Below are 17,606 nucleotides of genomic sequence, written 5' to 3' on the forward strand. Positions count from 1 at the left end.
TTTGTTATCACTCACTTGAATTTTGTTTTACTCATTTTCTTTTTTTTATCTGATTTTTCTTAGGCAGGAAGATAATTGCATAAATATTGGAATTAACATATATTTTAACATATATAACATATGTTGGATTGCTTGCCATTTAGTGGAGGAGGTGTGGGGAAGAAGGGGAAAATTGGGAACACCAGGATATGTAAAGGTCAAGGTTGAAAAATTATCTGTTCATATGATCTGAAAATAAAAAGTTTTAATTAAAAAAAAAAGAAAATTATCCATGTATATGTTTTGAAAGCAAAAAGAAAAACCTTTAATTAAAAAAAAGAAAAAGAAACTTTTCGCTGGTCTCGGTGCTTTCAATATTTTCAATAGGAATGTGTGTCAAGATTTTTTCTGCATCTATTGAGATATTCATATGAATTCAGGTGTTTTTGATATGGTCAATTATGCTGTTGATCTTCCTAAGAGTGAACCAGCCCTGCATTCTTTGTATAAAACTTGGTTAGTTGTAGTGTATGATCTTTGTGATATATTTCTATAGTCTCTTTGTTAGTATTTACTTTAAAATTTCTGCATTATTATTAAGTGAGTTGGTCACTTATTTTCTCTGCTTTGAACATCATCATTCAGGTGAAAATCAGATTTGTGTTATAGAAGGAGTTTGATAGGACACCTTTATGATGTATTTTTCCCCAAATACTTTATATAGAATTTTGATTATTTGCTCCCCAAATAGTTGGCAGAATCCATTTAGTTTTGGGATTTTTTAAAATTATGGAGCTCCTTTATTTTTTAATTTGTTTCCTATCAGTTCTATTTTATTATTATATTTCCTATACTGTTAATTGGGGCAATTTACCTTTTTTTTGGAAATATTTATTTCACTTAAATTGTCAGTTTCATTAGCTTATAATTGCGCAAAATACCTTCTAATAATTACTTTTGTTTTCATTTGCAGTTTATTCACCCTTTTCATTTTTGATACTGATAATTTGATTTTCTTCTCTCTTTTAATTCTCTCAATTTAACCAACAATTTATCCATTTTATTATTTGTTTGAAAAAAGAAACTCCTGCTTTTTTTTTTTTTATTACTTCATTGTTTTTTAATTTCAGTTTTGTTAATTTCTCAGGCTTTTCAGGATTTCTGTCTTTTGGCATTTAATTAAAGATTTGAAATTTGTTTCTTTTCAATGTTTTTAAATGACATGTCCAATTGAATAATCTAGCCTTCTTCCTTATATTGATATGTGTATTTAGATGTATAAAATCTCCCCTAAGTACTACTTTGTCTGTATCCTACACAATTAACTATATTATTTTATTGTCATTCTTTTAAAATTAAATAATTACTGTTATTTGTTTTTTGACCCATGTATTCTTTACTATTATAATGTTTTGTAAGAAAAAAAAATTCTTATTTAAAGTTTTAAGTTTCTTTTTTTCATGTGTTACCACTTTTATTGTCATATGGTTGGACAAAATACATTCTAATAATTTCCTTTTTTTCTTTTTTCTAATAATTATAACTTTTTATTGACAACCCATGCCAGGGTAATTTTTTACAACATTATCCCTTGCACTCACTTCTGTTCCGATTTTTCCCCTCCCTGCCTCAACTTTTTATTGTTCCATATGAATTTTGTTGTTATTTTTTCTAGATCATTAAAATATTTTCTTGGAAGTCTGATTGGTATAGCACTAAATAAATAGATTAGTTTAGGGAGTATTGTCATCTTTATTATGTTCGCTCGGCCGATCCAAGAGCACTTAATATTTTTCCAATTATTTAAGTCTGACTTTATTTGTGTGGAGACTTTTTTATAATTTTGCTCATATAATTCCTGACTTTCCTTTGGTAGATAGATTCCCAAATATTTTATGGTATCAACAGTTATTCTGAATGGAATTTCTCTTTGTATCTCTTGCTGTTGGGTTTTGTTGGTGAGGTATAAAAATGCTGAGGATTTATGGGGATTTATTTTGTAGCCAGCTACTTTGCTAAAATTATGAATTATTTCTAATAGCTTTTTAGTAGAATCTCTGGGGTTCTCTAGGTATACCATCATATCATCTGCAAAGAGTGATAGTTTGGTTTCTTCATTGCCTACTCTAATTCCTTTAATATCTTTCTCGACTCTTATTGCCGAGGCTAGTGTTTCTAATACGATATTAAATAATAATGGTGATAGAGGGCAACCTTCCTTCACTCCAGATCTTACTGGGAAAGGTTCCAGTTTTTCCCCATTGCATATGATGCTTACTGATGGTTTTAAATATATGCTCATGACTATTTTAAGGAAAAGTCCATTTATTCCTATGCTCTCAAGTGTTTTTATTAGGAATGGATGTTGGATTTTATCAAATGCTTTTTCTGCATCTATTGAGATGATCATATGGTTTTTGTTTGTTTGGTTATTGATATAGTCAATTATGCTAATAGTTTTCCTAATATTGAACCAGCCCTGCATTCCTGGTATAAATCCTACTTGGTCATAGTGTATTATCCTGGGGGATGATTTTCTGTAATCTTTTTGCTAATATTTTATTTAAGATTTTAGCATCAATATTCATTTGGGAGATTGGTCTATAATTTTCTTTCTCTGTTTTCAGCCTACCTGGTTTAGGTATCAGTACCATGTCTGTGTCATAAAAGGAGTTTGGTAGGAATTATGCCTAAAAAATTATCAAATTGTGCATACCCTTTGATCCAGCAGTGTTTCTATTGGGCTTATATCCTAAAGAAATACTAAAGAAGGGAAAGGGACCTGTATGTGCCAAAATGTTTGTGGCAGCCCTGTTTGTAGTGGCTAGAAACTGGAAAATGAATGGATGCCCATCAATTGGAGAATGGCTGGGTAAATTGTGGTATATGAATGTGATGGAATATTATTGTTCTGTAAGAAATGACCAGCAGGATGATTTCAGAGAGGCTTGGAGAGACTTACATGAATTGATGTTGAGTGAAATAAGCAGAACCAGGAGATCACTTTACACTTCGACAACGATATTGTATGAGGATGTATTCTGATGGAAGTGGACTTCTTTGACAAAGACTCAGTTTCAATTGATAAATGATGGACAGAAGCAGCTACACCCAAAGAAAGAACACTGGGAAACGAATGTGAACTATTTGCATTTTTGTTTTTCTTTCCGAGTTGTTTTTACCTTCTGAATCCAATTCTCCCTGTGCAACAAGAGAACTGCTCGGTTCTGCAAACATATATTGTATCTAGGATATACTGCAACATATCTAACATATATAGGACTGCTTGCCATCTAGGGGAGGGGGTGGAGGGAGGGAGGGGAAAAATCGGAACAGAAGCGAGTGCAAGGGATAATGTTGTAAAAAAAATTACCCTGGCATGGATTCTGTCAATATAAAGTTATTATAAAATAAAATAAAATATTTAAAAAAAGATTTATTCCCCCTCAGATCTGACAAGTATATTTCTATAATACAATAAAATTGTAGAATAAGAATTTAAGAGGAAGCAATCTATTGGAAGATCTGAACTCATAGCCACTGAGGTTTGGTAGAAGCTTAAGGTCCAATAACATAGACACTTAACAAAATCAACTCCATAAAGTTGGAAATGTATCAAATACAAGCTTCAATACAAATTTAGTTTAAATTATGTGTACCTACATAACTACAACTGGAAAGATTTCTCCTGAGAAAGGTGGCAACCAGGTAATATTTTATTTTTAAATTGTATTGCAATGCATGAAGTAGACAATATTAAGAAGTGTTGCTCTCAGTCTTATGTGGCATTCTCTAGGTTTGAAAAGTAACAGTGAAAGAGTGGTAGATTAGGGGTCAAATTAGGGGTGCTGAGAATTACATAGTTCTCAGACTAATTAAAAACATTAATTCATCTGTTAATAACTCTGTGTGTATTTTTTGTCGAAAGACCACCAAGTTGACACAATGAAAGAATTAAGCTATATTCATATAGATATTGTCGCTATAATTGAGACCAAAAGCAATACTAAAGTTACTGCCAAAGGAAAAGTGTAATGTAGAAGTTCTCAGGGAAGTTAAAAAAAGTTGATGGTACTGGTTTTGTCAGGCATCCACAAACAAGAAGAGCCTCTGTTTCATGAAATGTTGGAAAGCTTCTACTTCCTTCAGTCTTTGTAAGCAAACAGGCCACCATGAAGGCATCTGGAGCTTTTTGAATACTATCAATCAGAGAAAGAAGTTGGGGGATATGATGAGACATTGAAATTCTCTACATTAAACAAATCATTTTCTTGATATTTCAGGGGTGAAATTGGGCATAAGGATGATAAACAAACAAACAAACATTTCTTGGGAAATATAGTTCATCATAAAAAAATAGGGTCCACAAGCTTAGAGAAGACTCAGAAGTGTCAAAGTTCCAATTTCTTCATGAATTCTTCAAGCATAAAATTCTTACCATTCATAGTTGTGGACTACAAATACCAAAAGATATTTTTAAAAGTTATATTTAAGTGAGTGGGAAATATCTGGTTATACCCTTAGAAATATTTTTAGAATATCTTATGTGCAGTCATATCATTGACTAGTAAAAAGAATGATTAAGTAAACTGCCAAACTAGAAGAAAGTAAAATGGTGAGAAGACATTGAATGTAAGGATAGCAATTTTTTCTGAACCTATTGAACATATTGATCATTCAAAAATATTCATATTGAAATGTGAATATGAATTCAATCAATTTTATATGATAAATTTTATTACAAAAATGAATAATTCAATTCAATGTATATTGAAATGCCTAATATATAAAGCCTATAATAATGTCATAATCTCAACAAAAGAAGTCCAAAATTCAAGGAATTTATTTGGCTAGGAAATAATTTATTTTTATGATAAGTAAAAACATTATATAAAAGGGTAACACTACTTTCGAGTACCACAGTTTGGATTACTTTTGAACAGACTTTTATTTATTTTTCTTTTTAAAATTTTTATTTTCCCCAGTTACATGTAAAAAACCAACTTTTTTGGTTATACATGCACATACTTTTTTAAAAATACATTTCTTCATGAATCATGTAGGAGAGAAAAATCAGAACAAAAGGGAAAAATAAGGAGAGAAAAAAAAAACAGAAGGAAAAAAGTGAGCATAGCATGTGTTGATTTCATTCAGGCTCTATAGTTCTTTCTTTGGATGCAGATAGCGGTTTCCAAACACAATTAATTAGAATTGCCTTGGATCACTGAACCACTGAGAAGAACTCAGTCTATCATAGTTGATCATTGCACAATCTTGGTTTTGCTATGTACAATGTTTTACTGCTTTTGCTTGTTTTGCTCAACATTAATTCATGTAAATCTTTCCAGGCTTTCTGAAATCAGCCTATTCACAATTTTTATAGAACAATAATATCCCATTACTTTCATACATTATAACATATACAGCCATTCTTCAAATGATGGGCATCTACTCATTTTCCAATTCTTTGCCAGTATAAAAAAGAGCTTCTACAAATATTTTTGCAATATGGGTCCTTTTCCATCTTATGATTTCCTTGAGGTACAGACCCATAGTAGTACTGCCAGATCAAATACCATGTCCGATTTTATAGCTCTTTGAGCATAGTTCCAAATTGCTTTCTAGAATGGTTGAATCATAAAAGCATTAGTGTCCCACTTTTCTCACAACTCTTTCAACATTTACCACTATATATTTTTTTAAAATAACTTTTTATTGACAGAACCCATGTCAGGGTAATTTTTTACAACATTATCCCTTGCACTCACTTCTGTTCCGATTTTTCCCCTCCCTGCCTCCTTCCCTTCCCCCAGATGGCAAGCAGTCCTATGCATGTTAAATAGGCTACAATATATGTACCCCAGATACAAATATGTGTGCAGAACCGAACAGTTCTCTTGTTGCACAGGGAGAATTGGATTCAGAAGGTATAAATAATCTTGGAAGAAAAAACAAAAATGCAAACAGTTTACATTCATTTCCCAGTGCTCTTTCTTTGGGTATAGCTGCTTCTATCCATCCTTAATCAATTGAAACTGAGTTAGATCTTCTCTTTGTTGAAGAAATCCACTTCCATCAGAATACATCCTCATACAATATCGTTGTCGAAGTATATAATGATCTCCTGGTTCTGCTCATTTCACTTAGCATCAGTTCATGTAAGTCTCGCCAGTCCTCTCTGTATTCATCCTGCTGGTCATTTCTTACAGAACAATAATATTCCATAACATTCATATACCACAATTTACTCAACCATTCTCCAATTGATAGGCATCCATTCATTTTCCAGCTTCTAACCACTACAAACAGGGCTGCCACAAACATTATGGCACATACAGGTTCCTTTCCCTTCTTTAGTATCGCTTTGGGGTATAAGCCCAGTCGAAATATTGCTGGATCAAAGGGTATGCACAGTTTGATAACTTTTTGAGCATAGTTCCAAATTGCTCTCCAGAATGGCTGGATGTGTTCACAATTCCACCAACAATGTATCAGTGTCCCTGTTTTCCCACATCCCCTCCAACTTTCCGCATTGTCTTTCCCTGTCATTCTAGCCAATCTGACAGGTGTGTAGTGGTATCTCAGAGTTGTCTTAATTTGCATTTCTCTGATTAATAATGATTTGGAGCATATTTTCATGTGTCTATAAATAGCTTCAATTTCTTTGTCTGAGAATTGTCTGTTCATATCCTTTGGAGAATGGATTGATTTCTTATAAATTAGAGTCAATTCTCTCTATATTTTGGAAATGAGGCCTTTATCAGAATCTTTGACTGTAAAAATGTTTTCCCGGTTTATTGTTTCCCTTCTAATCTTGTCTGCATTAGTTTTGTTTGCACAAAAACTTTTCAATTTCATATAATCAAAATTTTCTCTGTTGTAGTCAATAATGATCTCTAGTTCTTCTTTGGTCATAACTTCCTTCCTCTTCCACAGGTCTGAGAGGTAAACTAGCCTATGCTCTTCCAATTTATTTATCATCTCATTCTTTATGCCTAGGTCATGAACCCATTTTGACCTTATCTTGGTGTACGGTGTTAAGTGTGGGTCAATGCCTAGTTTCTGCCATACTAATTTCAAATTTTCCCAGCAATTTTTGTCAAATAATGCGTCCTTATACCAGGAACTGGGGTCTTTGGGTTTGTCAAACACTAGATTATTAAAGTTATTGGCTGTTTAGTCCTTTGAATCTAATCTATTCCATTGATCAATTAGTCTATTTCTTAGCCAATATCAGATGATTTTAGTAACTGCTGCTTTATAATATAATTTTAGATCTGGTACAGCTAGGCCACCTTCATTTGATTTTTTTTTTCCATTAATTCTCTTGAAATTCTTGACCTTTTGTTTTTCCATATGAACTTTGTTGTTATTTTTTCTAGGTCATCAAAATAGTTTTTTGGGAGTTTGATTGATATAGCGCTAAATAAATAGATTAGTTTAGGTAGTTTTGTCTTCTTTATTATATTTGCTTGCCCAATCCAAGAGCATTTAATATTTTTCCAGTTGGTTAGATCAGACTTAATTTGTGTGGAAAGTGTTTTGTAGTTTTGCTCATAAAGTTTCTGATTTTCCCTTGGCAGACAGATTCCTAAATATTTTATACAATCAGTAGTTACTTTAAATGGAATTTCTCATTCACCACTATCTTTTCCTGTTATCTTAGCCAGTCTGAGAGATTTGAAGTAGTATCTCAAAATTGTCTTATTATGCATTTCTTTACTCAGTAGTGATTTAGAGAATTTTTTCAGATAACTATAGATGGCTTTAATTCCTTCATCTGAAAGGTGTCATTTATCAATTGGGGAATAACTTGAATTCTTATAAATTTGACTCAGTTCTCTATATAATTTAGAAATGAGGCCTTTATTAATAATATTGGCTGTAAAATTTTCCTCTAGCTTTTTGCTTCTTTTCTAATCTTGGCTGCATTGCTTTTATTTATGTAAAACCTTTTAAATTTAATATTAATCAAAATGATCAATTTTGCATTTTAAAATATTCTCGAGTTCTCTTTTGGCCATAAATTCCTCCCTTCTACAGAGATCTGAGAGATAAACTATTTCTTCTTCTCCTAATTTGCTTATAGTTTCGTCCTTTATGCCTAAATAATGTACCCTTTTGACCTTATTTTGGTATGGGTCATGAGATACAGGTCTATGCAGAGTTTATAACATATTGTTTTCTATTTTTCCCAACAATTTTATTAAATAGTGAATTCTTATTCCAGTTTTTGAACTGAAGTTTTGATTTTTTTTTTTATCAAACATTAGATTACTTTAGTCATTTATTTTTGTCATGTGTATATAACCTATTTTACTGATCCACCACCCTATTTCTTTTCTCTCTCTTTTTTTTTTTTTTTTGCATTTCTTCTATACCTATTTCCACATTTATTATGCTGCATAAGAAAAATCAGATAAAAAAGGAAAAAAATAGAAATAAAACAAAATGCAAGCAAACAACAAGTGAAAATACTATGTTGTGATCCGCACTCAATGCCCACTGTCCTGTCTCTGGGTGCAAATGGCTCTCTCCATCACAAAGCCATTGGAACTAGCCTGAATCATCTTGCTATTGAAAAGAGTCATGTCCATCAGAACTGATCATTGTATAATTTTGTTGTTGCTGTGTACAATGTCCTCTTGTCCTACTCACTTCACTTACTATCAGTTCATTCTCTAGGCCTCTCTAAAATTATCCTGCTGATCATTTCTTATAGAATAATAATATTCCATAACCTTCATGTACCATAACTTATTTAGCTATTCCTCAACTGATAGGCAATCACTCACTTTCCAGTTCATTGACACTACAAAAGGGCTGCTACAAACATTTTTGCACATGGACTAGTATATTTCTCAGCCAGTACCATACATTTTGTATGACTTCTGCTTTGTTATAAAGTTTTAAGTCGGGTATTATTAGGCCACCATCCTTTATATTTTTTCTCAATAATTCCTTGATATTCTGCACCTTTTGATCTTCCAGATGAATTTTGTTATTTTTTTCTAGCTCTACAAAATAATTTTTGGCAGTTTGATTGGTATGGCACTGAATAAGTAGACTAAATTAGGTAGAATTATAATTTTTACTCTATTACCTTGATCTACTCATGAGCATGTGATATTCTTCCATTTATTTTGATCTGACTTTGTGTGTTAAAAGCATTTTTATAGTGTTTATATAGTTCTTCGGTTTGTCTTGATAGGTAGACATCCAAATGTTTTATTTTGTCTACAGTTATTTTAAATGGAACTTATTTTTCCATCTCTTGCTGCTGTACTTCACATAGAAATTCTGACATTTCCTGTAGGTTTATTTTATATTCTGCAACTTTGCTATAGTTATTAATCATTTCAAGTCAGGTTTTGGATGAATCTCTAGAATTCTCTAAATATACCATCATATCATCTACAAAAAGTAATAGTTTTATCTCCTCATTTATTACTCTTAATTTTTTTCTTTTATTACTAAAGATAACATTTCTAGTATAATACTGAATGATAGCAGTGATAATCAGCATCCTTCTTTCAGCCATGATCTTATTAAGAATGTTTCTAGCTTCTCCTCATTACAAAAAATGTTTGCTGATGATTTTAGACAGATGCTTTTTATCATTTTAAGAAAATTGTATTTATTCCTATATTCTTTAGTGTTTTTAAAAAGAATGAGTGCTATATTTTGTCAAAAGCTTTTTTGCATCTTTTGAAATTATCATATGATTTTTGTTAGCTTTGTTATTGGTATAGTTAATTATGTCAATAGTTTTCCTGATATTAAACCAGCCCTGCATTCCTGCTATAAATTTTGCTGGATTATAGTGTACTATTTTACTGATAAGTTATCTCTTTGTTAATATATTATTTAAAATTTTTGCATCAATATTCATTAGAGAGATTGGCCTGTAATTTTCTTTCTCTGTCCCAGTTTTTTGTGGAACTCTGAGCTTTGGATTTGAGCACAGGGACCCCTTTTGTTTGGGTTTACAATAGGGGTAGCCCCTCCTGTTCTCTCCAGAAAACAGCTTGGTTTACAGGGCTGGCAATGTGCCTTCTGAGCTGGAAGTGGAGGCTGCTTCACTTGTCTGGTCTGCTATTGAGCCAGGTCTGAGGGTCTCAGTTGCTGATCTGCTGTGCTGTGCTGTGACCCTCTCACTGGCTTTCCCAGACACTGTTCAAGCTGAGCTGAACACCTCTTTCTTCCCAGTGAGAATAATCTTTCTTTAAATCTTTCTAATCTTTCTAATCTATTTGAATTAAAGAATGGTTTCATTCCAATAGACTATTCAGTCTTGGTTTTATGTGGTTTTTGAGGAAAACTGGGAAAGCTGGACTTCTAGACTTTACTTTAGCATCTTGACTCCATCCTTGAAGTGACTTTTTAATTCTTAAAATAATATTTTATATACCCCCCCAAGTTACATGTTAAGAAAAATTTCAGTATTAATTTAAACAAAATTTTAAGATTGAATTTTTTTTCTCCCTCCTTCCCTCTTCTCCCCTCTTTCAAAAAGGTAGACAGTTTGATTCAGTTTATAGATATTTTATCATGTAAACACATTTGCATTGTTAGGCACCGTTGTGTAAGAAGAAATAGATCAAGAGGAAAAATAAAATATGAGAAAAAAACATGCTTTGATATACATTCCAATTCTATCAGTTCTTTATTTGGTCACATCTAATATATATATATACATATGTGTGTGTGTGTGTGTGTGTGTGTGTGTGTGTGTGTGTGTGTGTGTGTGTATAATTTGATGATTTGATGATTCATTTGTACTTATCTCTGAAAATTGTGTTGCTAAGAATTGGTTATTCATGGTTACTCATCACACAGTGTTGCTTATACTGTGTACAATGTCCCCTTGATTTGGCTCATTTCATTTTGCATCAATTACTACAGGCCTTACCAGGTTTTTCTGAATCTGCCTATTAATGATCTCTTGTTGCACAATAGTATTCCTTTAGATTCATATATCACAGCTTGTTAGACATTCCCCAGTTGATGGACATATCCTCCTTACTTTCCAATATTTTGCACCTATGAAAAGGGCTGCAAAATATATCTTTTTGGACTTACATATTCATCTTCTCTCCCTTTATGTAATCTTTTTGGAATATAGACCTAGTAATAGTAGTATTGCTGCAACAAAGGGCATACACAATTTGGTTGTTCTTTGAATATAGTTACATATTGCTCTCCAGAAGAGTTAAATCAATTCACAACTCCATGAGGAGTGTATAAATATCATTTATTTTTTCATACATCCTCTCCAACATTTATCACTTTCCATTTTTTTTTGTCAGTTTAGTAAATCTGATAGGTGTGAGGTAGTATCTCAGAGTTGTTTTAATTTGCATTTCTCTAATAAGTGATTTAGAGAACTTCATATGCCTATAAATAGCTTTAATTTCTTTATCTGAAAATAGTACTTTTTTCACTGTCACTTAATAACTTTGACCTTTTGTTTGTCCAGATATATTTTATTATTTTTTTTTCTAGATCTATCAGATAGTTTTTTTTTTTTTTTGTTGTTGTTGTTTTGAGGACGTAGGGGGGGAGCAGGATATTTTTATTAGTATGGCATTGAACAAGTAATTAGTTTAGACAGAATCATTATTTTAAAAAAATTATATTGTCTTGATTTAACCATAAGGAATTGAGATTTTTTTCATTTGTTTAAATGTGACTTTATGTGTGAAAAATATTTTGCAATTGTGTTCAAGTAGTTTCTGGGTTTGTCTTGGCAAGTAAACTCTAAACTATTTTATATTGTTTATTTTAAATAGAATTTTTCTTTCTATTTCTTGCTGCTGGGCTTTGTTGGTCATATAAAGAAAAACAAATGATTTATGTAGATTTCTTATATATTGCAACTTTGCTAAAATTGTTAATTTTTTCAAGTAATTTTAAGTTGATACTCTAATTTTCTCTAAGTATACCATTATATCATCTACAAATAGTAATATTTTTATTTTCTATTATACTTTACTTATAATTCCTTTAATTAATTAATACTTTATTATATACTATTACATATTATATTATAAAATAATTTATAATTAATTTATTTAAAATATAATATACAATATTATATTACAAATAAATTAAAAATAATTCCTATTATAATTCCTTTAATTTATTTTTCCTCTCTTATTTCTATAGCTAACATTTCTTGTATTATATTGAACAATGTTAGTTATAAAGGGCATTCTTGCTTCACCCCTGATATTATTGGGAAGGTTTCCTGCTTAACCCCATTACAGAGAATGCTTGCTGATAGTTTTACATAAATACTTCTTACTATTTTAAGGAACACTCCCTTTATTTTTGTGCTCTTTAGTTTAGTTTAGTTTGCTTTGTAAAAAATAAGAATGGATACTCTATTTTATCAAAAAGCTTTTTTTCAGTATCTATTGAGATAATCATATGATTTCTGTTGATTTTGTTACTGATATGATCAATCATATCATCAATTACATTGATGATTTCCCAATGCTGAACCAACCTTGCTTCCTTGAATAAATTCACCTGATCATAATGTAAAATCCTTGTGTTACATTGCTGTAATCTTATTGCTAGTATTTTTTTCACTTTTTTTCATCAATATCATTTAAAAATTGGTCCATAATTTTCTTTTTCTGTTTGAGCTCTTCATAAGAAGAGCTTTATTCTTTAAAAGATTGCTAAATTCCACTCATGAACTAGGTAGCTCTTGGGATTTTTTTCCTAGGGATTTCATTAATGTTTTATTTATCTTTTTTTTTAAATTAGGATTATTTCCTTATGTCTTAATCTAGGTAATTTGTATTTTCAAAGATAAGCACCTCAATATCACTCAGATCAGATTTATTGGCATATAATTGGGCAAAATATTTACAATTCTTTTAATTTTTTCTTTTTTTCTGAAATTCACTTTATTTAAGGAAATAAAATAAGAAAAAAGAAGACAGAAAAAGAATACAAAACAAAATGAAACAAAACAAAAGCGAACATTGTCATGTGCCCAGCAGAACATGAGAGGATTTAAAATATATAACAAATACTAGTTCAAGAAAGTATATACATATATATTAGAAGTAATTATATTCATGAGTGTCCATCTTTTCTTTACTTCCTTATAAATTGTCCTTTTGTTCTTTGTTGTGAATCTTTATTACTTTATTCTTTCCTCCCTTTCATTGCTCCCCCTCCCACTACCATCAAATAGGCTATAGTTAAGAAAGGATATACTTAAATATACATATGCTGATATATACATATAAACATACATTTCTTATCTCTGCTGACCCTTTGCTTTAATTCTTAATTTGCCTTACTATTACTTAAATACCTCCTACTCAGGGATTCCTCCTTTGTCTTCTTCCCTCACCTTTTGCTTCCCTGTCTGCGGATCCCTCTCTGCTTATTTCAAAGATTTTAGAGGGTACTATTCCTTTCACAGATTATATGTAGTGTTGCCTATTTAACTATTCCCTATGTGAGCAGATTTTTAGAAATCTTCCTCTCTCTAAAGCCTATGTATTTATTCTTCCGCTGTACTTCATTTGTGTAACAAAATTGGAATTTTTACCTTAACTGCCCAAATCTTTCTTTTGAACAATAGTATTGTTGATATCAATCTTAAACATATGCTACAAGTTTCCTAGGTAAGAAAAATAAACATTTTTGTCCTTATTGAGTTCCTTGAAATTGATCTTTGATATTAGCCCTTATTACATTTTCTATTGAATTCTGGTTGGTTCATAGAAAGTCCTGAAAATCTGCAAATTCATTTAATATCCATTTTTTTGGTTAAATATTATAGATAATTTTTTTGGATATGATGTTTTTGGCTGCAGGTCTAGTTCTTTTGATTGTTAGTAGATGTGATTCCAGGATCTGTAGTCTTTTATTGTGGCTACTAAATTCTGTACAAGTCTAATTGTAGCTCCAGCATATTCGAGTTGCTTTTTTTTCTTGTTACTTACAAAATTTTCTCTTTGATCTGGAGGTTTTGAAATTTGGCAATAATGTTCCTGTGTGTTTTCCACAAAGGATCTTGTTGTGGTGATTATCAGTGGCCTTTTTTTTGTCTATTTCTACTTTTCCCTCATGTCTATCACTCTAATCACTCTTTGTTTTTTTTTCTTGCATTATTGTATCAAGGTCTTTTGTTGATTGTTGGAATCCTTACAAAGTGCTAAATCATTAGAGTTGATAGAGACAATAATTATCTAATTTAGCATGGTTCAGTATGATTGATCTGATCTTACAAGGAGATGTTATGGGCCAGAAGAAACAAGGTACTAAGTGGAACTGAGAAACAATGCTTATGTTCACGCCTTTACTCACTGGAGTTCACACGTTTGGGAGATTTCAGGGTTTAGTATGAGACATCCGAAATCACACCTCTCTTAATCCCTGCCTCCAGAAGGAGGAGTCAACCTTTGGGAGATCATATGTAAAGAGGCTCTTAGCATCAGGTTAGAGAGTTTTACTTCGGAACATTCCCAGTTCCGAATGTTGGAGGAAGGGGTTGGAGGGGAGCACTCTGGGACAAACACAGAGCACTCTGGGAGACTGAGAGGCAGAAGCCCTCTCTCTCTCAGAGGCAAGACAGATTCACCTTTGTGCTGGCTGGAGGCTGAAGAAAGCAGAGGCAGAAGCAAAGGACAAAGCTGCAAGAGCTCTTAGAACCAAGGAGAGACAGAGGCCTCTAAGAAAACTAACTGGGCTATATTGGAGACAATAAAAGATCAGAGCTTTTAGCACCTGGCTGCATTTGGGTGATTATTACTTTTAACTGAAACTAAGGCTGCTTCCAGAAAACCTCCCCAAGAAACTTGCTCTCACAGAGAGAACCATTATTATTTTAAAGAAGAAAAACACCATGGTTGGTCATAACTTTCTGGAAGTTCAATTTTTATTATATTTTATTTTCTTGATCTCTTCTCCAGATCAGTTGTTTTTGTTATAAGATGCTTCACATTGTTCTATTTTTTCATTCTTCACAATCTATTTTGTTAATTCTTGTTCTTTTATAACTTCAATGGTTTCTCCTTGCACAATTCTAATTTTCAATGAGTTATTTTCATCTTTGAGATTCTGTATTTCCTTTTTAGTTACTTAACTTTTTTCATAATCTTTCATAATCATAAAGCAAATTTGGATGGTTTTTATTTCTCTTTTAAATTTTTTTCTCAGTATCTCACATTTGATTTTTAAATTCTTTTATGAGTTCTTTAAATTCTCTCTGGACGGGGAGACATTTCATGTTAGTCTTTGGGGAAGAATGTCCTCCTCTGAAGATGAGCCCTAGTTTTCCTTGTTCCCATAGTATGTTTCAGTGGTAGGCTTTTTTCTTTGCCATTTTTTTTTTTTAATGAGGTATTAGTGTAAATACCTCTAATGTAATCAACCGGGGAAAATGGTCATTCAATGAAATAGAAGGATTTCAAATCTTAATAAGAAGACCAGAACTAAACTAAAAATTTGTCCTCAAAAATTAAGACCAAAGTGAAACATAAAAAGATAAAAAGGGAAAAAAACCATAAAATTCAATAGAACCAAAATGTTTAAATTCATACATGGGAAGATGATACTTAAAATTCTTAAAATTTGAGCACTAATTATATAACTAAAAGAAATATACATAGACAGAGAATACAGATACGTGGTAAATTAGAGGGAATAACAAAATTAAGAGATGAGAGGATACTAGGTACAGAAGAAAGAAAGGGAGAATGGTGTAAATTATTTCACATGAAGGAACATAAATGACCTATTACAATGTAGGGGAAGAGCATCACTTGTACTTATTCTCAGCAGTATTAATTCAAAAAAGATATTATACAATCAGTTGCATGTAGAAATCTATCTCACCCAATAGGGAAATAGAAAGGGAGGATATTAAGTAAAGAGAGGGGAATGGGGACTAGAAGAAGGGAGAGTACATTAGAGATTGTGATAAGCAGAGACAAAACACTGATGAGGAGGGAAAGAGAGAAGGGAGAGAGAGGACAAACAGGAGGAAGAAATGCTGAGGGCTATACCAAAGTATGTGAAGGTCTGGCCTTTAGAGGTCTGAACTTTGGCAAAGCCTATAGTGCTTCCTGGATCTGTATTCAGGTTCCCCTGGCTATGCTAAGAAATGTGGGGCTCCTGGTGTTGACATTCACCTGCTTCACCACACTGGGGCTCAAGATCTTCTGTTGATTTGCCAGGGTGGGTCTTGCCATAGCTTCATTGGGAAACTTTCACTCCTGGGCTGCCCCTCTTTTTAACTCAAGTGAAGCAGAGCTCTCCTACTGATTTTTGCTGTTGTTGTTATTGTTGTGGCTACTGAGGCAATTGGGTTAAGTGACTTGCCCAGGTCACAAAGCTACAAAATGTTAAGTGTCTGAGCTCAGATTTTAACTCAGGTCCTCCTGATTTCAGGGCTGGTGCTCTATCCACTGCACCACCTAGGTGCCCAACTCCTACTGATTTTCCAAGTTTCCTGAGCTGAAATTTCACATTGTCATTTTACTACTTCTGTTTTTCCAGGACCTGTTTTGGATTGCCTTCTGTTGGATGGGATATCATGTTGGGTAAGATGGCCTTCAGGGTCCTTTCTAGCCATATAATCTTAAAATTTTGTGATTTATATTTATGATATAAAATACAACTATTACAGATTATTTAAAGATAAAGATAAAGGATCCCAAGTATTTGTTAATCATAACTAAAATATGTAATCCATGTATGTTGGATACTAATTCCAACTCCCACTGTTACAGATAATTCAGTTTCTCAAAGCTAAACTATGTCTCTACTCCTGGAGAATAAGGGAATATTCAGTTGTTATGTTCTGATACCATTAACTCCAGATCCCATTGGGTTCTTACACCGAAGATCACTATTGTCGTTGTCATCATCATCATCATCATCATCATCATCATCATCACCTCTCTCTCCCCACTTCTCTTCCTCCTCCTCCTCTTTCTTTCTGTCACTTCCTGTTTTTGTTTTTCCTTCTCTCTTTACCCTCTACTTTACCTCTCTCCTTTCCTTACAATTCTAACATGGTTAGAACTACAGGAATCTAGAATAAAAGAAAACAAAACAATTTAAAAATTAAAAGGCACCTCAATGATTTTGTAATCCAATATATATTTGAATAGATATTCTCTCTATAAAATCTAATCAGTGATTAAGTACCCAGTCACAAGCATATCAATCTGTATTTTCACTGATATTATTCTGAATTTTTAATTTAATTTTTATTTTATTGACCTAGATCATCTACTTTGCACCTTTATCCATTGCTCCTGGTTCTATTCCTTGAGCCCAAGTAGAGCAATAGTTTTTTGTGTGTCAATTCCACAAATAGGTAAATTCTTGTTTAAATCTTCTATTTTCCAGTCTAATCTTCCTTGGTTCTTTCATATAACATTCATATTGCATGAGATTGAGTGTTTTCATGATTCTTGTCATGTTCCCACTTTTGATATAATTAGGAGTGGCAGCAATATTCTTGCTATGTTGTGATTCCTGAATAGAATCCAAGATTGAATTTGGAAGGTGAGAATGACTGAGTAAATAAACTTTGCATTCTCACTCTTTTTGGCTACTCTACTCCTAGTAATATAATCTGAATTCAT

Source organism: Antechinus flavipes, chromosome 3 (assembly GCF_016432865.1).
Source record: "Antechinus flavipes isolate AdamAnt ecotype Samford, QLD, Australia chromosome 3, AdamAnt_v2, whole genome shotgun sequence".
NCBI lineage: Eukaryota > Metazoa > Chordata > Mammalia > Dasyuromorphia > Dasyuridae > Antechinus > Antechinus flavipes.